At 44.3% G+C, this 26619-nt stretch overlaps 1 long non-coding RNA gene across 1 annotated transcript; it reads left to right on the top strand.

Annotated features, from left to right (window-relative positions):
- The first annotated feature begins 1861 nt into the window (after positions 1-1861).
- LOC123021853 lies at positions 1862-3108 on the top strand. Its single transcript, XR_006414417.1, has 3 exons — positions 1862-1999; positions 2749-2814; positions 2950-3108. It is a non-coding gene; the product is annotated as an uncharacterized LOC123021853 (long non-coding RNA).
- The last annotated feature ends 23511 nt before the right edge of the window (positions 3109-26619 follow it).

The raw sequence follows: 26619 nt of genomic DNA, 5'->3' as shown, positions 1-26619 counted from the left end.
AATTGGGATAATTTATTTATTTATTAAAACATTTTTATGCCGCCCCATTCGCCGAAGCCTCGGGGCGGCTTACAACAATAAATTAAACAATAAGGAATTAATAACAAATTTAATAAACTGCTGTGTGATTAATCATAACTAAGAGCTGGAAAGTAAAATATGATTATCACTTGTGAGATTGGTACAGTAGTCCCCCAAAATTCATGGTGGTTGTGTTCCTAGAGCACCTGCAAATTGTGAAAAACCCCGAATTTGGTGCCGGCTGCCAAGGCGGTGCAGGCAGGGATGCGGGCCAGGCCGGGGGGTGGGGGGGTCAGGCATGTGCATGTGGCGAGGCAGGGGCGGGCCTTGTATAATTTTAAATATATGTTTAATTTTATGTGTTTTATTGTTATTTTTTGTTGTGATTTAGATGAAAAACTAGTTTTAAAATTTAAAGAATCTTTGGCTTTTCTGCAAAAATTTTAAATGGGTCAACATTTTTTTTCTTGGATTATTTTATACTTGGGAGAGGTATTAGACAGGGATGTCTACTTTCTTCATTGATATTTATTGGTATGTGCTATTAGATTCATATAAGATTGTTTAGAGTTCAGATTTATTCTTTAAGCTGACATTCTTTGATTGTTTATCTCAAAACTCTGGTCATGGGTTCTAGCCTTGATGCAGGTGATTAATACTCTTGGAGATTTGTCTGCTGTTTGGGGATACTATAGCTCACAATGCATTAGTTCATTGACAGTTCTAATGGTGCTCAGAGTTTGGTACCTGTATAGGAATACTTATTCCCAGAGATATGTCTAAAATGATCACACTAAATTGGAGTACATTGATTAATGAGATCTTACAGGATTTAGGCAGGTGGGTATCTCTTAAGCTGAAGCTGTGGGGGCAAGATTATTGCACAAGATGAATATTATACCTGTGATTGTTATTGCTTTATGTGCAATTTCATCTTTATACCTGGTAACTATTTTCAAAAGTGTAATGCTTTGGTTTGCAAAATTCTGGGGGTTCCTGTGCACCACAAATTGCTTTGAAAAAGATGTAGCTATCAATTTAAGAAGGTGGGTTTAGCTTCCCAGGTCTTGCCTTATATCATAGGACTTATTTTCTATTGTTGCTTTTCATTTATACTTCATCTTTCATTTTTGATTAACATAATGTGGCTTACAAGATTCTGCTCTTCTCTAGTTTATCTTCACAACAACAATGCTGAGATGTAGATTAGAGAGAAAGAGTCCATGACTGGCCCAGAGTCAGCCAGTGAGTTTTACTGGGACTAAAACCTGTATTTCCCAAGTCCTAGTCCAACACTCTCACCCCTAGGCAACACTGCCTGTCTGTTTGCTAACTAGTTCAAAAATGTGCTCTTTCCCACTTAGATTAGATTGCCCTCAGTCAGTTTTGGAATCCTGATGACTGTATCCTGTCTCCAGCTTTTTGACACACTGAAATAATAGGGCGCCTTCCTATAATCAAGCAGGCAGAGACGATTGACATCTTGTAATTTATGGGTTTACTTATTTTCTCATGCTTAATTGACTTTATGGGGGGGATCCAGGTTTTTAAAATGATAAAAAATAAGGTTCATGTGGTAGATTTGGACGGGCATGTTAATTTTTGCTTTGAACCAATTAGAGGGTACAGATGATGTGTTTCTGTTAGCTTTGACTCTGTGTGCCAAATACAATTTGCCTGCTTCAGCTGAATGGCAATCTTTATATAGTTGTAACATTTGTTAGAATCTAGGTTTGGTTCTACCTCTTTTTACGCCTGTGATTCCCCTTTGATATTGGAAGTATTGATTGAGCCTGGTCAGTTATATTTGTGAACGGGTATGATACACTATGTCTTAAATGCAAATAAAACAGGGAGCTGGATTCTTGTATTTTGCCTTATTATTAGAACTTTTTTTTTGCATCTCCATCAGAGGGTACTATGGATCTTCAAGTGGAAGCTTTATTTCCTGTCTGTTGGAAAGAAACCATTAATAAAGGTTTGTCTAAGTTGGCAAGCTCTTGGAGGTGTTATATCAATCATGCTTCACTAACCCACATGTTATGGTAATGCTCAGTGGTGACATTTTTTGGAATGGTGTTTATAGAACAGATGACCACAGTACATAATACAGATCATGGTCTAAAGGCACATAAGGGCATCACTAGGTTGAAGCAAAGCCAGTCTGGGTCTGGCCTGAGCTTGGAGGGGAGACCATCATGGGTTGCCATCTTGAATTCCACAGTAGGAGAAAAGTGGGTTATAAATATAAAAATAAATAAACTAATAAACTTAGAATGATCTTTAATATTTAGTGATGCACATGTTCTTTTAAATAATTTACCTGATGCAGGGAACTTACCCCAAGGGCAACAACACAAGTAGATTTTCCATGCATTTTGGCAGTAAAAGACTGATAACACTGGAAAGATGTACCTCAGCCTGCTATAATATAGTGCATTTAAGATATAGCAATGCTTTCAGCATATGAACAGATGGTATTTAGATGCCACCTGCAGAGAGATAAATATGTGGATATTTGGTCTGTCTTTTCTGAAGTTTATATGTAACTATTTTTACTAATAGCTGTGTAATCATATACCTGCATATATTACTGGACATATACAATATTTCATGCACAGCTATTGTAAGAGATGTATTTTGTTTTCAGTAGAAAATTGTGTTTTATATGGGTTTGTTTGTTTTGGTGAAATTCACATTAAAAATGTTTCTGTCTTTGTGTAATAGGTTTCTTCATTGCATATGCTAGCAGCTGGATCCTATGTTGCAAAATAGCCACTGCTGCACTCAAAGGTATGTTGCAGTTCATGTCCATAAGACAGATGTGGTTGCTGAAAATGTCATGCATCTTCAATAATACACCCTGTTACTAAATATAGAACAGCGGATTTCTTCTCTGTTTTCATAAGAATGTATTTTTCTTTTCAGATGAAATTAAGTGGAGGCAAGCAGAGAAGAGATGGTTATAATCGCATTCTAAATATGTTAGCTTTATATCTACCCATGTAACAACAATGTTGGTATAATACAGGACGATGTGTTTATTTCAACGTTTACTTTGCTGCTATAATATAATATTCAGTTCCACCTGTCTAATGTATTTACTGGAATGAACCATAAAATGTATGCATATGTTTGGGGGTGGGGGAGGGCTGGAATGGTGGGGGCTGAGGAATGTTCAGGCTGTATTAAAGTAAAACAAACCCAGGTTGCAATAACTTTGTTCTGCCTAAGTCCCTTTCTGCCTTATATAAATCTGCAATGTGAATATGGTTATTAATGAGAGGACTTTAATAAGACAGTATTGTATTCTTTGATCACATTTAATTTTAAAATATTTGCTCTGAAGATCAAAACTAGGGAGATGTAAATATGTCCTTTCTGCCTCTTCAAAGTTCCAGTGATGAACAGGGTAGGGAGAATAAATCATATTCCTTCCATGACTGCAATGCAGATCTGATTGTGGGAGTGGTCCCCTGCAAAAGCCATGGGTCAGTGTTCAGCCAATAATAGTCAACTCTCAGAGGCTGAATTTAAATAAGTGGTGTTACTCTAGGTTGCCTTTCTTTGGCTTCTAAATGCAGAACAAATCTCACTTTTTCTGTAGCACCAGCAATTTCTTAAGCACACAGGCACTTTGAAAAATAACAGTGACTATTTAATTCTTAGGCAGAATTTTGCAAAAGCAAGTTATAGCTGAATCCATAAACCTGTTAAGCTGAAGTACTGTGATTAATATTTGTTAATCCAGAGGGACTAACCAGGCAGTTAAGGTTCTGCTACATTGGTAACCTGCTTTGACTTAGTGAGAAGACAATGTACTCAGAGCAGCAAAACTAAGAAAATGACAGCGGTACAAACTACAGAGAACACTTTTCCATAGCTGCTTTTCCAGCCTCCTCCACACACTCCCCCAACCTGCTGCCCTCTGGAAGCTTTTGGACTACAACTTCTAACAGCCCCATGAAGCATCATCAGTACTTGGGTAATGTGAGCTCTGGACCAAAGCATTTGGAAGGCAGTAGGTTGGGGAAGGTGGCTTCGTGATAACACCAGCAATCAGGGTGTAGGCGCCAGGTTGGGATGCCCTCTACTACCACCCAAGTGCCACTTTGCAGGTGGTAAACCCTTCCTATCCCTGTGAGCTTACCAAGGGTGGGTGGCAGTGGAGAGGAAGAGGCTGCTGTAGCCAACTGTCCTGGCTCTTCTTTGTTTCCAGGCTCATGGGAGAAATAAAAGCGCCAGTCTAGGCATGAGACAGGCATGGAATCTCGACAATCCCTATTTGTTGTTGAGCTTGGAAAAGTAGTAGTGGGGAGGATTGCTGAGTTGCCATATGTTTTTCTCCCACCATTGTGAACAGTGATCTTTTATGGCCTATTTGCCATCAATGTCTGACTTGCCTCACCTGTTATATATGCACTGAGCTTGTGGGGTTGTCAAATGTAAAGCAGTCTCTCCGTAGAAAACAAAATACCTTGGTGTAGGGTAAACAAGTAGCTGCATATATTAAATAGAGAAACTGATACTAGACCAAATACTGATCTGCAGTATTTATCTTTAATAATAAAGATAAATTCAGTGGTGTGTCATTGATATGTTCATGTTTCTCCTCAGCAGTATACACCCAGGCACTTAATATTGTAGGTCACATTGCAACAGGCACAGTTGGAAACTGCTGAGTACTACAAATATTTATGGCAATATATAACCTGATGACATTTCCTGCCTTCGGGACACACATGATTTGAGTTCTCTTGCTTTCATAGACCATGTGATTAATCATATTCTTACACTAATAAGAAGGATAGTAATATAAGCAGTTTATACAAACAAAAATCTAAGTTAAGGTCAACTGTGTAATACACAAAATGGAATAATACGAGTATCTGAGTGATTAATTCTCAGACATGTGATTTCATGAAAGTGAAATAGCTTTCAAATTAGAAATACTTAATAGAGGTAACAGTCACCTTTTCAGGGAAACAAGCACATATAAACTTGGAATTGATTAAAAGAAATAGAGAAAGTGACCTGATTTACATAATCAACAATCCATGATTTGTTACCTGTGGCTTGTTTGTAAAGATGCAGGAGGAAGCATGCTGGTTCCCTTTCACTTTCAGTTAATAACCAAGGGACACCCCATTCCTGGGTTTTGTGACATGTGAACCCAGAAACTCAGAAACCCAGATTTGTTTTGGGGTTAATTTTGGGTTGTTTAAAACTTAAACAGCCTAGATTTTCTTGATTTGGGTGTCTTTTTCAGAACTGAAAAGGAAAAAACAATCTCAGACTAATTGTAGACAATAGGCTAAAAGTGAGCCAACAGTGCAATGCAGCTGCCAAAAGGGCAAATCCTATTTTGGGATGCATTACTAGAAGTATTACTTCCAAACCACGAGAAGTAGTAGTTCCCCTATACTCCTCACTAGTCAAACCTTATATGGAGTACTGTGTTCAGTTCTGGGCACCAAGATTTAAGATGCAGAAAAATTAGGGTCCAGAGGAAGGCAACAAAAATGATCCAGGGTTTGGAAACACTGCCCTATAAGGAGAAACTGGGAGAACTGGGCATGTTCAGCCTTGAGAAGAGAAGACTGAGGGGGGAGGTGGTATCACTCTTTAAGTACCTCAAAGGCTGTCGCAAAGAGGAAGGTCAAAATCTCTGCTTGCTGGTACCAGAGTGCAGGACACAGAATAATCAAATCAAGCTGCAACAACCCAAATTCACTCTGCACATCAGGAATAGCATCCTTACTGTCAGCAATACAACAGTGGAACCAGCTGCCTAGAGAGATGGTGGGATCTCCCACACTAGAGACATTCAGAAAGAAACAGGACAGCCATCTGAGTGGGATGGTGTAATTTGGTGTCCTGCAACAGCAGGGGGGTGGACCTGATGGCCTTCATGGCCCCTTCCAACTCTACTATGATTCTGTGAAACAACCCTGGAATGGAGCATTCTTGAGTTAACTGAAAACAAAAGTAGTGACCAGGCAGTAGGCAGTGCATTCACAGGCTCCTGCATGTCCCTTCCAGTTCCTCAGATCATGATGTGCAAACTGAGTCTGCTGTGTTTTGGGAAGAAAAGGTTGTGCAACCGACGCTATTGCAACAGTTTCCTGTTTTCTTAAAAATGGAAAGTTAATATCTAGAATGGTCAAGTAAAACAATCCTAACTTATTCCTCTGAACACTCCTGTATCACAGTCTCCAAGATATCCGAAGTGGGAGAAGAATGTTAGTTCTTGCTCATGTTGTCCTCCCTGGCATTTAAATTCCACTGGAACCAGTAGGAGGTATTTAATCTCTGCCTGCTTCAAGGCTGGCATAAATTCCAAGACGGACTGGAAGCATGTCTGGGGAACAGTGGACCTTCCCCCCAACACACCTCCTTTTCCCTACTTTGATGTTAGAGAGGTAAATGCCACATAGATTTCTGCAGGAGCTGGCAGGGGGATCCAGGGGCCGTAGGAATGCAATATTACCATTTGTATTATTCAGGAGTCATGCAGGAATAAGTTTTGAAATGTTTTAGATTCCTTTATGGGCAGCTCTCTTTCTGACTTTGGATTTGATCCATCCAAAGCTTAGTTCTCACTGAAGTCAGTAGCAATGGCTGCTTTAGATGGAACTGAAACCCTGAGTGAATGATGCAGCTTGTTTGAAATGGTAATCCTTGTCAAGATGGGCATCCAGCACAATATTCACATGTCAAATGAATTATCTTCTTGTTCTGAGAATATGGGATATCCCAGATTTCTTTTGAAAGTTGCACCCATGTTAGGCTCCTTTTGCATTGTTGAGGCTGCACTCAGATAAAAATGGGATAAGAAACGGTGGTTCCACAAACCACTTAATAGTAGTGCTATTTTCTCTCTGCAGCTCTGGCATATATCCCAGAGGCAAGGTTCCATTGAGCAATGCTCTTGTTTTTCTGTGCAACTGTTTTTAATTTGTAGCTTTCTCTTTGCTCTCTTTCTTCTAACATGGCTAATTAGTTGCTTCCTTTTCAATCATTGGCTGTAACATTTTTTAAAAATAGCCCTTAATTAGCTCTGTGCAAGGAGAGGAGGCTTTTAAGTATAGGTTTCCTTTTTGTACCCAGAGAAACTGCTCATTATTATTATTATTTTGCATTGGCAATTCTGAAATATATGGTTGAAAATGAGTACATAGCTGCTGTGGCTTCAAGGGAGACATAGAGCTTTATCTACTTCTAATGCAAGAAAAAATGACTAATTAAGGGTGATTCAGAATTGCCCTAGTCACAGCTATTGAACAGGAAGCAACTGTTGCTTCCTGTTCAGTTGATCAGGAGACCCAGTGTCATATAACGGTTATTGTTGGACTGGGATTCAGGAGATCCAAGTTCCAGTTCCCACTCAGCCATGAAACTTAGTAACTTTGGGCCAGTCACTGACTCTCAGCCAAGCCTACTTCACAGAGTTGCTTTGAAGATAAAATGGAAAGGAAGAGGACAATTATCGAAGGTGCCCTGGTCTCTCTGCAGGAAATATGGTGGAGTATACAATAAATAAATTTAGTAGTTGTTCAAACAGAATATGGAAAATGAAAACTTCTTATTAAAGGGATAGTTAGGGTTAAACTCTGAAAGGCCTGAGTTTAAGCTTTATCCAGCTTCTACTTGCAATCTGGAATAGGTCATCCTGGTTTAGCACCAGGATGCTAAACCAAGATGACCAAGCAACAGAGAATTGGCCATCATTTTGGATCTCAGAATCTTAGGCTTCCACATCATCTGGTCATTCTGGGGTACCAACTTAGCTTTTTGGTGCTCCCTAGGCAAACATGCCCTTTTCTTTTAGTCCCCATCTACTTTCTCCTGAATACTGGTAGTTTGATGTTTTCCCAGCTTTTGTGTGCTTTTTCCAACCATCTAAAAGAATGAAATATTTTATCTAGTTAGGGCAACCAGAGCTTTAAACTAGATCATGCTGGTATTTTTGGTATTTTGGCCCTGCTGTTTTTTGCATCTGCAATGAAGCCTCTGAGAACTTCTCAAAAATGGAAATTGGCCTCCAGCTAAGTTATTCAGCACTCCTGCTATTTTGCAACATGTTGTTAAGAAATCAAGGCAGTAGATAGAGAAGAGTGAGTAGGATCCTGACATTTCCAAACAACTTTCCATTTATACAATGGGGGTGATACTAGCTTCTGCAAACAGAAGATGGAAGCTATTGCTCTGGGTTCCCTCTTTGCACATGCAAAATCTGCTTCAGTGTGGGAGGTGACAACTAAGGCAAGTGTGGAACCTGCAAGGATTATGAAGAACTAGTCAAAATTGCCTCTTCCTTTCCATTCATCAAAGACTCCACTGGATTGAAATGCTTACCATGAATGAAAAGACCCCTTTGGTTTATAGATCAAGTTCTGGATCCAGCCCATTATCTTCAGGGATCCGAATGCAGTCTGAAAGAGTTTTCTGTTTGTAATGTATAACTTCATCTCATTTTCATTTTTGCTCAACCATATTGGTGAATTATAAAGTTACAGTGGACCAAAAGGAATCTGTGGGGTCACAATAACATGCGAAACTCTCTCAAACTACTTTCAGCTCTCCCTAAAAATATTTCCTGTCTCCAGTTGGAAAATGCTACATTGTGTGGCATGCTAATGAGTTACGACTTCAGCTAATAAATGCACTAATCCTGAGGAACCAGAAGTTCATTGTGTCTGGCAGGAGAATTCAATGCTTCTGATGGTTGCTGAGCAGAAGAAAATAAATTGGCATTGGTGAAGCCATAATCTTTCAATAAATGATTTTTAGTTAGTTGATTCTGGACTGAGCAGGTTTGTCTGCTGTAGGAATAGACTGAATTTGAAGTCTGCTAATCAATGTTATTCCACTACAGGAACCATGAAGAAGAATGATAAGCAAAGGAGGAAAACAAATGTTTCACACTTAGTTGTTGTTTGTGCCTTTTCCCCATTTGTATGCCTTACGCTGGTGGAAAAGTGGGGAACCACTAACGCAGTGGTTCCCAACCTTTTCTATGTTCCTTGCCCCTAGAAAATGTTTATGTTCATGCTCACTACAAAAGCAATATCCCATATGAAGATGAGGAAGTCAAATTTCTAATTTTTGAACCGCATAAAGTACTGCAGGTGAACAAATTGAATTCAAAAAACCAAGCTGTCTGTCTATCAATCTATCCTTTACTTAGTGCATCAAATTCAAATATAAATTGAGCAATTGAGAAAAAATTGAAAACTGTAGAATCAATCCCAATCATGAACATTAAATTCAATGACTTCTTTGTTCCTGCTTCTCATTCATTCTTTTATCAACATGAGGAACTTTCTTGCTGATCGAAATCCACAAGTCTTCCTGTGGATTCATGTAATTCCTTGATGTTGTCTTTATTGGCAATAGAGAAAATCCAAACATGAACCAAAATATTAATAAACCATTTTTAATTGGGAGAATTTTTTCTGAAAAATGTGATTCACCAACTTTGGCAATCATGATGCAGTCTTCCTCTTTGTCGCATGAAAATCCCATCTCGCACTCCCTGGGGGTGCTGTCACCCCAGATTGGAAATCCCTGCACTAACCTTTCAGATGCTGTTGGACTACCAACTCTTTTACTTCTTGACTTGACCACGTTGGCTGTGGCTGATTGGAGCTGGAGTCTGTTTGGTTATTTGTTAGGGAACTTTGCATAGTGCTATACAGTTAATGATCAAAGTGATTAACAATAATATTATAACCCTGACAATCGCACAGTAAAAGGACAGTAAAACAATCCCTGGCAGGCAAGAAAACTGCTTGGCTCCGTAGACATCGCAAGGCTGGAACAGGAGATGTTGAGCTCCCGGTTGACATTTGCAATGGGTCCCCCACTCCCCTGCAGTCGTGCGCAGGGAAAGTAAATGGCAAGACCATGCTTGTGATTCCAAGTGTTGTGCAAGTGGCTATTGCTTAAGAGGAGGCACTGGCATTTAAAAGTCATCAGAAGAAGAAAGGCATTAATAGATTAGTAATGAGCGAGTTCTTATCTCTTGCCCCTGTTTGGCTTGAGACATGCACACAGTTTTTTGCTGTGTGGAAACGGCCTTTCATTTTCACACAAACATGAGTAATGTAGTATACTGATTCTCTCTGCAAACAAATCCCCTGGATAGAGCATTACTGTGGCTTTGGGAGAGTGGGCATTATCTGGACACACTGCTTTTAAACAACATGGGAATGTGTGGAGTTCTAGGAACTTTCTGAAACCGTTTGACTTTTAGCTCAGCTGTGCTAATCAATGAACAATTTTCGATGTGTATATATGAAGACGAATATGCGGAAGGGCGGCCTCTCAATAGTTCTCCTTTTGGGACAAGGGGCTTCTTTCTTGTTAGGATTCCAGCCTTATGTGGGCAAACGTTAAACAGGAGACCCCCCCCTTGTGCATGAGTGCCAAATGCTCCAAGCCATGCCAGCAAAGCACCCATGCACTGCATGGGCACAAGCTGCCTCCTGTCATGAAGCTGGGGGCTGGTACCCCACAAAAGCAGGCAGTCTTGCTTTATAAACAAACATCTCTGTTCTGTTTGAACCAGCACAGCTCTCTCTGGCTGTGGTCCTGCCCTCCTCAGGCCAGAAGCAGTGGCAGCTGCCTTCAGTTGCCCGGTGCCATCCCAGAAGCCCAGCCCATCCAGGCCCAGTCCAGCAGTTCTTTCGAACTGTCACACCTCACTCGTTGTCGTCCCCTCCAGCGGCACTCCCTACTGCTTTCGGCCTGCTGTTTCCTTTTTTTCCTTTTGTTTTCTGGGCAGCTGGACACACATCAGCTTTTAATTTCATAGGTTGCAACACACACCGCTTTTAATTTATAAGAATGTTTCTGGGGCCAACCTTAGAAAGAAAGAAATTGCTGATGGACAACAGTGCTGCTCACAGTTCAAAAACAAGCTCTCCCATTGGGGAAGAGTCTGAAGGGTCTCCTGGGAGGTGCTGGACTAGATAAGTTGTTGGTCTGATCCTGCATGTAGAGTGAGATCAAAAGAGATTTTGAATTTACATAGTAATGAAGGTTTAAATACACAGTTTATTTATATATTGTAACTAAAATTATGAGAGTGGAACTATGATAGGTCAGTCACTATTTCTTTGCATCACCAAAAAAGATTTGAACATTTGACTATACCCATTTCAATTTCTATACCACCAACACTTTCCATCCACAAGAACCTTCTGTTCCCCCTGCCCAATTCATGGGTGGGAATGCTTGGTCAGCCATATTGCTGCTTCCTCCCTGTGGTGCTAGCACCACCCTGTACACGGAAGGGAGGGAGGGAGGGAATAAGCACACCAGATGACACTGCAGAGTTGTCACACACTGTGCAATCTTAGCTTTTCACCACCAATGTAGGCATCCGTCACTGGGCTATTTTACAGTAGGTCAGGCTTTCTCAAACTGAACCCTCTTCCCCACCCCTGCAATATGAATAGACTAATGTGGCACTTTATTTGCATTTGCATTAACAGACAATTAAATTTTTTCTTTGGGGTGGAATGAAATTAAACCTGTGTTACAGCTCAAATTCCTGTCTGGTTGCTACCTTTGGCTTTCAGGTGGACACACTACTGCCCAGGTGCTGGGTTTTTCATGAGTTTTGCAGGCAACCATCACTTCACTGCCAGGAAAGACCAAAAATGAACAAGGAAGCCCTTCACCGCGTGATGTGCACATACAATTCCAGGATTCCAGGGCTTCTTTTGGCGCAGCTTCCCTAAAAGCCAATCACAGACCTTGGCTAGAACCCCGAAAGACAGGAGTGGGTGCATTTCTCACAAAGCAATTTGCGTGAGTGGTGCCTGTGGCATTTTGTGCATTTCCTGGTGCAGCAGTTTGTCCTGTATCTCCTCGTGGCAGCCCTGTGATCTGCTGTGGACAATCTGACCTTAGCCTTTGTTTTAACTTGTGCTAGAAGCAGAGCTGATGTCGTAAACTAGTAGAGCTACCATCTGTATGAGGCAAGAGGATCAAAGCTACCTTGCTTTGGTCTGCTTATCTTTGAAACTCTCCCAGCTCCCTTGCTATTGTGATATTGCTGCCTCTATAACAGACATAAATAGCACATGGAAATTAAAAGCAAACAAAAACGCCAGGTGGCAACAGGACTGTAAGGGACGTAAATTTTGTGGCCTGGGTTCTAATGCCTTCACTTTTATTCACAGCTTCTAGTGAATGCCTGCAATGTTACTTATAAATCTTGCTTAGCTGTAGTTTGGTGACACACTGAACTTCAGCACTCTGTGACACAGGTAGCATATAGTCCAGCTTCGGTTCTTGCTCAATCCAGATTTTGTTTTCAGAGTTTTGGGATTGTTTAGGTGATCTAGTTCTTCACTGGATTCGATGTTTACTGGCATGTAGGTTGTTGATGCAGAGGGTGAGTCAGAGACTAACCCTACTTTGCCCAAACTATGGGTGCTTCTAGATGTACCCTTATGTTTACATGTATATCCCATCCTTTTGTTTTATTTTTGATCGTTTCATCATAAGGTTTTTGGGGCAAGAACATTCCGAAGTGGACTGCCACATCCTCCTTCCTCTCAGTACTAACCAGAGCTAGCTTGGCGTCACTGGTGCTGCCTGCAAAAGATTGGCCGCCAGAGTCTCCTTCAACTAGCGCTGCTGCCCAGTAGCACAGGGCCACAGGATTGTTCTCTGAGCTATAGCAAACTGTCTTGGGCTGATCCTGATTTGGCTGTGTGGAAGCACAGTTGTTTCTTAGAGGGTTGTAAGTGCCCAATAAAACCAGATTGTGCCAACATGTGCATATCTTTGCGTGCACAAATATTTATGTGTGTTTGTGTGCGTTTCTCCAGCAAAGAGACAATTTTAAAACCCGATTTCCCCTTCGTATCTCCAGTAGCTTTGTTTTACATGCTTCCATCATTTAACTTTAGTCACAGGAAATTTGTCAACTATTTATTCACGTGGAACGTAGAAAGATTAAACATCATGATGCATAAAGGTGAATCATGCTTGTACAGCAAGCTACCACATAAATGCATATTGATTTCAGTAGCCAATTTGTATTTGGATTCATAATAATTGGCCAGCCTCCACATACTTAGAGGAGGGTTTCAGTTGGGGTTCATTGCTCATGTAATTAGCATCTGCATTAAAATGTACTCCGAATACTAAAGATGAAGAAGCTATGTAATGAAATTGATTAATTTTAAAAAATCCCCTGTTCCTTTGGCCAGTCAGCATATGTGATATGATAAAAATAAATATACAGCCATATTATTGCATGCAGCAGGGTTTGCGGAAAATAAAGCTGTGAAAATCATCATTTTTGTAATCCCAGGAAAGGAAGATTTTGCTGGCTTTGCTTTGTGTGAGTTCCTCCCCCATTCTCCATATATATACCGAGATGCTTCCTATAAAGAATGCAGCCTGGGGCATACCTCATAAAACTTACAGTGCAATTAAATGGGCAGTTTCTATTGGAAATGAAATGGGTATGTGGTTTGAAATCTGAATAAAAGCAAGCAAAAACAGGCAGCCCAACACTTATATTCAGAGGAACCCTGAGGGCCGGCCATTCTCGATGCAGCTGACAGGTCAAAGCTAATCAGGAAAAGAAGCTAGCTTGGTTTTGATTGAAAAGTAGACATCCCTCCCCCGCATTTTGATCAATGTAATTTTGGTACTGTGATGCCTGCTTGAACAGGTTAGGAAGATCAAGGCATGGAGCAGAGCACCATTTCCTTATTACAGGCATGAAGCCATTGCCTTTTGGCCATCAGTCTGTGTAGGCAGGGCTACCTATTCCAACAGGTGGGAGCTTTCCAGCTTCTCAGGTGGAGGCCTTTCGTAGTCCCTCTTCCTCTTCTTTGCAAATGTGAAGTGTGGAAGCCAGAATATTGTGTATGTGGAGCTTGCATTCACCTCTGAAGGATGGCTCCTCCACTGTTGCTGGGAGGACCCCACCATTAGACCAGGCAGGCTGGAGACCTGTCAGCCTGAGGGCAGGTTCAGTCTTGGTGAAGCTCTCGGGAGCACCTCTCACTGGGACTTTTTTGCCAATGGCAAAAAAGCAGGACTACAAACATCCTCAGTGCCAGCATAGTGTAGTCTAATGTTCTTGCCTAACTAAGCCTTAGAAGAGACATTTCAGCCTTTTAGAAAAAACTGCACAAAAGCTGGGAAACCACAAAATGTTCGCCAGTTTGGGGGACATTTGCGAGCCATCTGAGGGATCATGCGTGAGTGGGCTGGATTGGCCCCTGGGCCTGCTGGGAAGCACCCCCGCATTAGACCAAGGTCTGTTCCATCACAAACTCTACGTCGTCCATGAGGTGGGCCTCCCTCCGTTCCGCTTGCCTTCTGAAAAGGATCTGTGTCACTTGTTATCTTTTAAAAGCAAATACTCGAAGGGCTCAGCCCTTTTGGGAGGCTCCTGAACCTGCAGACTTCCACTCCTCTTTGCGGAGCAGGAGAAGCAGTGGAGGAGACTTGCACCCCTTGTCCTTCAGCCAACATTTTTCCCAGACAGGCTTTGTGGCCATCTAGCAGGAGGCTCTTGAAATGGGAGGGAAAGAGACTGGCAAGGAGTCTGGATAGCTCATGTCCTGGCCTCTTCAGTCTCTTCCCTCCCACCCCCCAAAACACCCCCTTTTATCCCTCTCTTAAGGTTACTTTTCTGCCCTTGGAGGGGCAGTCAGTGAAGTTCTTTCCATGCTGGCTGCAAGGGGGAGAGGGAAAGAGACCTTTACATGCCAGTTCCCAGGTTGGACCTCCACTCTGACCTTGACCTTCACCTGTACCTCGATAGTCAGCCTGGCCACACTCAAATATGCACTGGTGATATCCAGTTAGTTTACTGTAATGCGTTTTATATGAGGCAGCCTTAGAAGATGGTGTGGCAAATTCAGCTGGTCCAAAATTGGGCTGCGTGGTTGGTGGCAGGTGTTAACACATGGGCCCACATAAAACTGGTTTTGTATCAGTTGCACTGGTTGTCAGTTGTAGCCCAGGCCCAGGTTAAAGTGCTTGTTTTGACATATAAAGTCCTAAATGGCTTAGGACCTGACTATCTAAAGGACTGTCTGCTCCCATATATACCTACCCACCCATTAAGTTCTGGACGGGAGGTCCTTCTAAAAGAGCCATCCCTTAAAAAGATAAAGGGAACGGTAAATAGAACCTTCTTGGTGGCTGCCTCTCAACTATGGAACAGATTTCTCAAAGATATTCACCTGGCACTAACTTTGTTTTCATGTTGCTGCTGCTTTTCTCTGAATACTTCCAAAGACAGTCTTAAATTGTTATTTATTTTTGACAGCTGTTGCTCTGCTTACTTGGTATAATTGTGATATTTATTTGTTAATATTTTAATTGTGATTTTAATTGGTTTTATTGTTCGTTGTGGTCTCTGTGCATCACACATATGGGTGCTGCACTTGCGCAGTGCCTATTTTCAGGAAGATTCTCTCAGCTCTAAAGGTTTTTGGTGGGAACTCAGCTCCCCCTCCCCCCGTATAAATGGAGTTCCCAACCTCACCCCAATCTGCTGTGCCTCGGGTTCTCTCTCTTTGCTGCGATTCCCTCACAAAAAAAAAAAAAAAAAATCTCTTTACTACACTTATCTTGCAACTTTTCCCCAAATACTTTACCTCCTCAATCAATTTTAGTATTTTACTGTAATCTGCCTAGATAATCCCACTGGATTATTGAGTGGCAAAAAATTCAAAAATCAATCAATCAATCTGAAAAATCTTATGACCCCCTCAGACGCTGTCTAGGAACCACGAATCACTCCTTAAATTAGTATTTTTGATGTTACTTCTATGCCACTGTAGTAGGATTTGCGTCCTGAAAGGTGGAATGAATGAATGAGTTCATAACAAATTATTACATTTATATCCCACCTTTCTTTCCTTTTTAAGGCACTACAAGGTTCTCCTATTCAAAAAATCAGGCTAGCTTTTTATGGAGTGTTGGGAAAGAATGAGATGTATTGTTCAAAGCTGAAAAGCTGACCCATGTGCATTAATGCTGTTGCTTTTAAAAAGTGATGTTCAGGTACTGTCTCCCCCAATGTCCCCCTCCCCCTGTTTCCTTCCTCCATCCCCTGCTTTCATTAACCAACCAGCCTGAGGAAGAGTCATAGAGTACCGGAAAGCCTGCACAATCTTTGGTGGCATTTTGGTTGGTCCGAACCTAAGAATTGCCTGCTTCTGGATTTTGGACATCTTTCCATTGCATCTTGAACTGGCTAATCCAGGCCATCCCAGCATCCTCTTGTTTTATTACCCTGCCAAGAGAAATACTATGACTGTTTGGAAATAATGGTTCCTCCTTTACACAAGCACCTCTTTTTCCTGGCATTTCTGGCTTCATGAAAATATGCATAGCTCCTAAGAGACCAAGGTTGATAATAAAATGCATGACAGCTCTTCTGGTCTGTGGGGGCCCATAATTAAGTAGATGGTGACATCAAGCAGGGATGGACAAAAGTAGGTTTCCAGATGTTTGGGATTTCAAATCCCAGCAGTGCCTGCCAACTTTGCCTATATTCAGGAATGCTGGGAGGTGAAGTCTAAAACATTGGATTTCTTTTCTGCCCACTTCTGTATAGAGGGGGTCTCATGTGAGGTCCTGGGGCCTTGGAGCTGGGACTGAAGACTGAGCTGCCTGCCTGCCCCCATCAGAACCACACCAGCCACCTCTGAGGATGCCCAAGAGGCTGGGATGGACAGCAGAGGAGGCAGAGACTGATGGCTTATGCCAATTCCTGTAGTTGGCCCAGCCTCCTTCCCTTCTCCCCCTGCAACCCTAACCCCCCACTGTGGGAGTTGCTACAGCTATGCCTTGCATGCACACAACCCCCCAAATTCAGAGGCTGACTTGCATCTGAAGCAGCAGGCACTGGGTAGCACCCTAATTAATCTTCGCAAGCCAAAGAAGAGTGCATGGGATGCGGACAACCAGCCATCTCTGAGCAGAGTTCAGCTACCTTCCACATAGGCTGTTGGGGCACTTCCAGGTTTGCTGTTGCTATGTATTTGTGAGTGCCGTTTCACTCTGAGATGGCACTGTATTGCAGTGACACAGCTGCATTCTCTCACATGCTTGCTAAGGATAATCCCTTGGAAAGTGTGAATTGCAACTCTGAAGCTGCCAAGTTTCGCTAATATTGCCCTTGCAGTTGGGGTACATTCAGCTTGCAATTGGACCTATGACATGGGATTTTAGCACTCACTGGGCATTTTTCTGTCCCACATCACTGGTTTCAGGAGAGAAGAGGAACCTGCTTTGGTGCTGAAGGTTGTTCTATGAGCAGATGGACAAGTTTGGAGTTTCCTCGATACATTTTGCTCCCCCTGACCTCTGAGAGAGGTACCCCTTAGGCTAGCTCAGGGTGGTGAGGTGGGTGGAGTGTTGGGCTGGCGCTTGGGGGATCATGGCCCCACTGGGCCTTGCAGCTCCACCCCTTTGGGCCAGGCACTGACTTGAGCCCCCCACCCCCCAGAGCTGCTCTGAGGATAAAATGGTGGGGAGATGAATGCCACGTTGGGTGCTTTCCTTGCAAGGGGGGAAACATCAATGCAACCATCATATAATATAGGCCTTTCTTGGAGGATAATATGTGTCAACTCTGGTCTTTGTGTTTTTGTCACAGAGTGGCTGTGGTAAGCAGCATCTCCAGTGGGCTGAAGTGCTGCAGGGAGAAGGGGCAAAACACTCCAGTTGCATCAGGTTTGGAGAAAGCTGTCCTCAGCCCAACCATAAGCCCCAAATGTTCACCCACACACTGCAATGTTCACCCACTGGCCCCAGACGTTACAGATGGCAGGGTGAGGAAAGATAATGGAGGACCAAAAAATCCATTGCTGAGGATTTTTACCAGAATTTGCAACACTACAGTGCATTTTTCATGGTTGGGTTTTGCAATACACCCCCTACTTCATTTGCTGAGTTCGAGTAGTTTTCTCATTCTTTTGTTGGGCATGGATTCCACCTACTTACACGACGCTTTTGTAGGGAATCCCGTGTTCCTGAATCACATTCTCATGGACACAAGAGTCTGTTAGCCTGAGGATTAACTGAGAGGAAGACATTCTAAGTTAATTAACTAATTAATTTCATTTTCATACTGCCCAATATAAGCAGGTTGCTTACCTGTAACTGATGTTCGAGTGGCCATCTGTGCAGTCACACATATGGGTACTGCGCCTGCGCAGTGCCTTTGGCCGGAAGTTTGATAGCTAACGGTTTTTGGCGGGAAGCTCCGCTCCCCTTCCCCCTTGTGGCCTGTAAAGAGTGGAGCGTCCGCCATTTTGTTCAGTCTTTGCAACCGAACATACGGTATCTTAATGGGTTTTTTTTTTTTTTTTGTCGGTATCGTACAGGAGATGGTTGGTACCGAAAGTGCCCTCTCTCATCGACATTGAGCTGTCGATGCATCCACTCACCGACACCGAGCAGGGCCGGCGGGCGGGTTGTGTGACTGCATAGATGGCCACTCGAAGAACATCAGTTACAGGTAAGCAACCTGCTTTTCTTCGTCGTGGCCTCTGTGCATCACACATATGGGTAGATTAACAAGCTTACATCAAAGGAGGAGGGAAGGTGTCCTCATCGAAGGACGGAGGAGAAAACAGCTCTACCGAAGGAGCAGTCCTGCTGAGCCCGAACATCAAGACGGTAATGCTTGGCGAAAGTGCAGGGATTCGCCCAAGTAGCGGCTCTGCAGACGTCATCAATAGGAACCCCGGATGCGAACGCAGAAGATGTAGCGACAGCTCTAGTAGAATGGCCTCGAGGAACTGAAGGCAATTCGAGCTTAGCTAACTGATAACACAAGACAATAGTGTGGACTATCCATTTAGAAAGCCTTTGTGGAGTGACTGGGTCGCCCTGATCTCTAGCCGAATATATGATGAACAGTTTATTGGATCGCTGAATAGACTCCGTTCGCGATCGATAAAAGGCTAAACAACGCCGAACATCGAGGGAGTGCAAGGATCTTTCCAAGGGATTCGACGGCGATGGAAAAAAGGCAGGCAGTACAATGTCTTGTCCTGTATGGAAAGGTGTAGAGACTTTGGGCAAGAAAGATGGGTCAAGACATAAAACGACCTTTTCTCTGGAAGTTTAGATAAGGAGGGTCGACGCGGAGGGCACAAAGTTCACTGGCCCTCCGGGCTGACGTGACAGCTACAAGGAACGCCGTCTTCCAAGAAACTAATCGGAGATCCACAGTTGCCAAAGGTTCAAAGGGGGCCTTCATAAGGGCCTGTAGAACTACAGAAAGGCTCCACGTGGGCATAACCGGTCTAATTGATGGATTAAGATTATACAGTCCTTTCAAAAATCTCTTGAGGATAGGATGAGAAAATAGGGGTGATCCGTCGACTAAGCCATGGTAGTAGGCTATTGTGGCCGTATACACTTTAATAGAAGATGGTTTCAGTCCAGAGTGATGCAACTCCAGAAGGAACTGAAGAATTTGTTCGATTGATGAGACAAGTGGGGAGAACGAATGAGACTTGGCGAAGGTGGAAAAACGTTTCCATTTAGCCGTATATGACTTCCTTGTGGACGGCTTTAGGGCAGAGTCGATAATATGCTGAATCTCAGGGTGCAAGAGCGTTGGGTTCGAATTCGACAGGGTCTGTCTCAAACCAGATGGTATGGAGAGACTGTGGCAGTGAGAGGCACCCGCATGGTTGGATTCGAGAATTGGAACCGAAGCGGTTGAAGTAATCGTAGATACGATGGATTAATAGAAGCTGTCAGATTCGAGGCTCTCGAATCCGTCGTCGGCCCCAATGGAAGGTCAATCATCGAATCCGCCACGCTGTCAGGTTCAATGAGAGCAAGTCCAGGTGACGAAGTGTGCCGTCCATTTGCGTTATAAGATATGGAAGTGCCAGAAGATGAAACTCCCCGTGGGAGATGTCGAGCAGTTTCGCAAACCACACTTGACGTGGCCACCAAGGGGCAACTAGTATCCCCGATGCACGGACGCTCACTATCTTTGCTATGACCCTCATCAGAAGAGGGATTGGAGGGAAAGCATAGAAGTTGATGTTGTCCCAAGGGATCATGAATGCGTCCCCTAGGGATGCTTGTCCGATTCCCGCTCTGGAACAGTAAGTCTCGCATACCCTGTTCCCTCGAGTAGCAAATAAGTCCACATTGGGGAACCCCCAGCGCCTGAAAAGGTGGTTGCACATACGAGGATCCAGTTCCCACTCGTGAGAAGTGAAGATGTGTCTGCTGAGAAGATCTGCGTGCACGTTGTCTGTGCCAGCCGGATGAACGGCCATCAGAGTAATGTGTCTCTGAATGCACCAGTCCCAAATTCTCATAGAAAGCCTGGCTAAGGTCGGTGACTTCGTCCCTCCTTGCTTGTTCAGATAAAAAATGGTCGCTATATTGTCCGAAGTTATCTGAACGATCCGATGATGAAGGAGGTCTTCGAAAGAACGAAGGGCTTTGAAGACTGCCAGCAGCTCTAGGAAGTTGATACGATTCGTGGATTCTAGACGAGTCCACGTTCCCTGGGTAGACAGGCCAGAGCATATCGCCCCCCATCCTAGGAGAGACGCATCGGTACCAAGAGTTATCAAAGGAGGTCGCACCCTGAAGGGGACTCCCATCACGAGATTGGTCGGTTTCAGCCACCAGCACAGGGAGTGGAGCACGGAAGATGGGCTCCAAATCCGTTTCGACTGTGGGTCTCTTTGTGGATGATACACCTTGTTGAAGAATAGTTGTAGTGGGCGAAGCCGAAGTCTGGCATGTGGAACTACGGCAACTGAGGAGGACATATACCCCAGGACCCTCTGGATGGATCTCGCCATAACCGTTCCCTCTTGTCGGATTCGATGGATATGGCGAGCGAGAGTCTGCTGTCTGTCCTGAGGGAGGAAGGCTTTCTCCAATGTTGAATCCAAGCGGGCTCCAATGAAGGTGAGCGTCTGTGTCGGAAGAAGATTTCTCTGTATTAATACGTAGGCTCAGAGTATCTAGTAAGGTACAGGTTGTATGGATGGTGTCTAGGAGTCCTTCTCTGGATTGCGAGACCAACAGCCAGTCATCGAGGTACGGGTAAATTTGTATGCCCTGAAGGCGTAGGAAGGCACAGACAGGAGCCATGCATTTGGTAAAAACTCTCGGAGCTGTAGCCAGTCCAAAGGGTAAAACTGTGAACTCATAAAGTTGGTTTGCAACAGCAAAACGGAGGAAACGCCTGTAAGTTGGATGAATTGAAATATGAAACTAGGCGTCCTTCAGGTCCAGTGAGGCGAACCAATCCCCTCTCCTTAACAACGGCAAAATGTTTTGAAGGGTGGTCATACGAAACTTTCTCGGTATAATAAACTTATTCAAGTCCTGTAAATCCAAAATCGGATGTAGACCACCATCCCGCTTGGGGACCATAAAGTATCTGGAATAGAATCCATGAAGTCCGTCAGATGGAAATACTTGACGAATCGCTCCTTTAAGGAGAAGTTGATGTATTTCGTCGAGAAGTACCAGCGAACATGAAGTAGACCGGATCGGACTCGATGGAGGAACGATGTTGAATTCTATTCGATAGCCATGTTGAACGATGGATAATACCCACCGGTCAGATGTGATGGACTCCCAAATGGGGAGTCGGCTTCGGAGCCGATCCCCAGATGAGAGGGGGGTGGGTATTAGAGGAGCATGAGGAGTGGTTCGCCAGTCCCGTCAGCACTGCCTCCGATCGTTGAAACGACGGTGGCCCTGTTGGAAGCGCTGTTGCGGCTGAGGGCGGCGGCGCTGTTGATGCTGTTGTTGCTGGCGGTGTTGCAGCAGCTGTCTCTGCTGGTATGACTGCCTGTAGGATGGCCAATTCCAGGACCACTTATGTCTGCTGTGTGACTGGATCACCATCCTGCGTGCCGTCATTCTTGACTCGTGCAGTTTCTTGAGTTTGTGGTCGGTACGTGAATGGAAGAGCCCGGAACCATCAAAAGGCATTTCTTCTATTCGCCGCTTGGTTTCCTCCGGGAAATTACAATTCCGAAGCCATGTGTGTCTCCGGAGGGAAACGGCACCGACCAAGGCCCGGGAGTCAGTGTCCACATGGTGACGTGCCGTGGACAACTGCTGCACCGCAACCTGCATGGCTTCTTTGATCAGGACCTTCGCAAGGTCACCCTGGTGGTCTGGGAGGGTGGAGGCGATGTTGTGGAGGCGCTGCATAATAAAATATTGATATCGTGCCAACGTCGCCTTGTAGTTGGAAATGCGAAGTCCTAAGCCTGAGGTAGCATAGACTCGCCTGGCCAGGGAATCTATTTTCCAGCCCTCCTTATCCCTCGGCGCCGTATGTCCTCTCGCCTCTCTGCCTTGCGAGGATTCGATGACCGCCGAGTTTGGTTTTGGGTGCTTTAGCAGGAAGGGGTTGTCTTCTTCCCGGACCCTGTACATAGACTCATATCTCCTGGATGTCGGCTGAGGATGTGAAGGTAGGTCCCAGGGCTGCATCATCGCCTGCCGCAGGGTAGTTATAAGCGGCAGAACGATGGAGGTCGATTGCTCCCCGCGGACGACGTCGTAAAACTTGTCTGTTGACGGTCCCGGGCGCTGGGCAGTGTCGATGTCCAGGGACTGGACAAGCCTCGACATCAGCTCCGCGAAGGAGACGTGTGACTCATTGGGTGACGCAGGATCCTCGGATGTCACCACGACATCCGGGGAGGTTGAGTCTACTTCAGAGTCATCCGAATCAGCACCATAGTATGGTGGGGCAGAAGATGATGACTCCGCCGGCGAGAAGGAGCGGCTGCTTCCACTTTGTGGGGATCGAGGTTGCACCCTCCTCGAATCCACAGACCGCGGTTGGCCGCAGGGCGGAGGTGAGGATCGCCCCTGGGAGCAGGGTAGTACCCCACAGAGAGCGGGTCTCCCCAAGGTTGGTAGTAGGGAGGACGCCAACTCTCTGGGCGTTGCTCTACCGAGCGGCTCCTCCGATTCCCTGGTGGGGACAGGCCAGCTTCTGTCTCCAATGTCACCGCGGGCATCGGTGTCGGTGACCTCGCTCTAGGAGGGGAGTCCTGGATTTCCCCATCCGAGATAGACCCCCGTAGAGTTGGAAGGGGTGCAGGTGGGAGGTCGACCGCACGTCGGGGAGACCCCTGAGGGGTAACCCGCATGGCCTCCTGAAGGATCGGTTCGGGCAGGGTCAGTATCGTAACCGCCACCGGTACCGAGGGTCCCGTCGGCTCCGAGTCCCAATGTCAGGAACGGTCTGTGGACTTAGCCTTCTTTGGAGGCTTAGAGGCCTTCTCCTTTCTGGCCTTCTTATGGCCTGCCGGCTTCTCTTTGGCATGCTTCCGCTTCTCATGCCTCTTTTTTGGTGAAGCGGGGGGGGGTCACCGAAGCGGACGCACCTTCATCTGACGGGCGTGAGGGTGGAGCCACAGAAGTGGAGCCAGGTTTTGGGATAGAGACGAGCGGGTCTGATTGCATCAGAGCCCTATCCCAAAGGAGCCTCCGAAGCTGGTTCTCGCGGTTCTTCCTAGCCTGCTTTGAGAAGGCTAGGCAATGAACGCACTTATCCATCCTATGCCCCCCTCCAAGGCAGAGGAGGCATAGGTCGTGCGGGTCAGTAGGTGCCATTTTTGACCTGCAGTCCGCACATTTGCGGAAAGCCGCTCGCTGTGCCATCGCAGAAGAAAAGAGGAAAAAGAGAGAACCAAGAATAGCCAAAGTGAAAGTCGAAAGTGGAACGAGGCACAGTGAACGGCGGTCGCAAAGACTGAAAAAAATGGTGGACGCTCCGCTCTTTATAGGCCACAAGGGGGAGGGGGAGCGGAGCTTCCCGCCAGAAACCGTTAGCTATCAATCTTCCGGCCAAAGGCACTGCGCAGGCGCAGTACCCATATGTGTGATGCACAGAGGCCACGACGAAGAACAAAGGCTCTCTGGGCAGTTAATAAAAGTTAAAAGTTAAAAACATATAAACAAGACATATGAACAATAAAACTATAGCAGTTGCAATCAAATCGGTCCAGAGGTACAGCAGCAATACAGACCCAAATGTAGTATTACAACTAAGATTAAAAAGCTGTTATAATAATGAGGGAAGAAAAGGTTTTCTTCTGGTACTGAGAAGAGTAGGAAGTCAGTGCCAGGTGTACCTTTTTGGAGAGTTTGTTCCATAGTTGGGGTGCCACAACCGAAAAGGTCCTTCTCCTGGTAGCCACCCTCTTTACTTCCTTTGGAGGGGGCACCCAGAGAAGGACCCCGGAAGATGACCTTATGCATTGGGTAGGTACATAAGGGACGAGGCACTCCTTCAGATAACCTGGCCCCAAACCATTCATGGCTTTAAATGTTAATACTAGCACTTCGAATTGGGCTGGACTTCAACTGGGAGCCACTGCAGCTGACAGCAGAGTGGTGTAATGTGCTCTTGTGAGCCAGTCCCGGTTAGCAACCTTGCTGCCCTGCTTTGAATCAGCTGAAGTCTCCAGTCCATTTTCAAAGGCAGCCCCAAGTACAGTGCCTTGCAGTGGTCCAAACCAGAGATCACAGAGTGTGGATTACTGTAGCTAGGCTATGGTTAAATGTTTGTGGTTTGGGTTGCAGTGAACAATGTAAGTTTCTTATTCTACAGGTAGTTCTAGAAAGTGCCGTCATTCAGAAATCGCTCCTTGTTTGTCACAAGCCTTTCTTAAGAGGTATACTGCTGCCCTCTCCACCACAATATACAATCTTTTCTCTCTTTTTTCGCATGGGACAGAACAAATGTACTGCAATGTAATGTCAGTGGTTTTTATTTGTACTATAATGTATTGCATGGAAAAGGACAATAGGTATGCTTGCCGTGGGACCTTTAAAACCACTGCTTATGGCCTGGATGGTTTCATAGGCTGTGCTTTCCAGAAGATTCTAGACTAACCCTTGGGAAGCAGAGTTGTGCAATCAAGCTGAAGGAAAAGAAAGATGATCTCTCACTCACAGGGGTATGTCAGTCCTTTATGCAATGTTATCAACCTCCAGGGCCTCTCCTGTATTTGACAACCATTTTTGATTTTTTGTTTGTGAGCAAGGAATATCCCCAATTCCTATTGCTAGAAAACAGCCCTACATTTTTTTGCAATTGCACTAAGCCTCATTGCCACCTTGTGGTTGTGCAACAGACCATTCAGGAAGGTTGAGAAAGAAAATCCCCAGGGAGAAAAAAACCCACGTACTCTTCCTCTCAAAGAAAAGGGAGGAAGACGCCTCAGTAACAGGGCAGGTTTAAAGCTTCATGTGAAGAGGCCCCTAACCTCTCTGGGCCTGTGACATGCGAATACCAGGCACGTAACAAGGGCAGCATCTAGCAAAGATAAATTGGTCTGTTCATTACGTTACCGGCCACAATGGGGCAGTTTTAAACTTTCCTAAAATGGTCACTCTGTCTCAATATACAATATCTAAGAATAAATCATTCGTGATAGAGCATCTTGAAACAAAGTCAAGTTATTTAGTTTTATTCTCTTCCCTGCAGCTCTGTTTACTGTGCATTCCACTGCAGCACTGATGTGCCAGTCCTCCGAGTTTTTCAAAATGATTTAATTCCAATGGATGAACAAACCTGCACCCAGAGCCCATCATAGACTTGACCCCTTTCCTTAGTGATCACTGCCAAGAATATAAACTTCCAGCTTCTTCTTACTACAATTGCTTCCTTGAGTGCCTATTAGCCTCACAAAATGTTATGTGCCTCACTTTTCTAATTAGCAAAATCCAAATGTGGCATTCGACCTAACACAAATGGCATTTTTAAAGCGATGGTGCCAGCTAGTGGTGGGGAGATGATATACAGAGCCTAAAATCACAGGCTTGACATTTATGTAAGGATGCAGTACATTTTTATTTGCATCATGATAATGTGACATTAAGTTTTATTTGTCAGCTATTGCTGCATTGTAACCGAAAATAGAGGAGTTGCAAAATAAAATCTGGCAGCAGCCATTTTTTTTCTATTTTTGGCAATAGGATTTAATTGGGGATTATTTATCTGTAATCTTCACATCATTATTGATGGAGCGATTGCTTCATAGCTCAGACCATTTACTGGTGAAGGTTCTTTTCATTTCTGGTTTTACATCTGTGGACTGTCTATTCCAAACATGTGACTGTAACCTTTCCTTAAATATACTGCGGTTCTTGAAAAATGCAGTAAGTTTTACCGTGGTGCTTTTTTAAAGAAGTCATTCAGAATATTTCCTCTGCAGGAGTGTATCTATCCCATCGTTTGAATGGATTCACTTGTGAACATAAGGAGGGCAATAAAAAGGCTAATAACATGGAAATGTCTGCAGTGGCTTTTTATTTTTTAAAGATAGTAGTACATTGAGTGAAAATAAAGGTCCTGTGTATCAAAAGGCAGGAGGAAACATCCTTTTCCTAGCTACCTGATGTTTGTGTCCAAGGAAGGATTTGGGCTGAGCTGGAGAAAACACGCAGGAATGCTGAAATTACGCTGCAGCTATTTTGTCTGTGTGCAATGAACAAAGAGTCATCGGCAGGTCATCTTTTCTAGTTTAATTAAGCAATAACTGATCTTAGAGGAGCTGTGGAGAGCCC

The sequence above is a fragment of the Varanus komodoensis genome, unplaced genomic scaffold (genome assembly GCF_004798865.1).
Source record: "Varanus komodoensis strain SLA01 unplaced genomic scaffold, ASM479886v1 scaffold18_1, whole genome shotgun sequence".
Lineage (NCBI taxonomy): Eukaryota > Metazoa > Chordata > Lepidosauria > Squamata > Varanidae > Varanus > Varanus komodoensis.
This window is presented reverse-complemented; position numbering and strand designations above follow the sequence as displayed.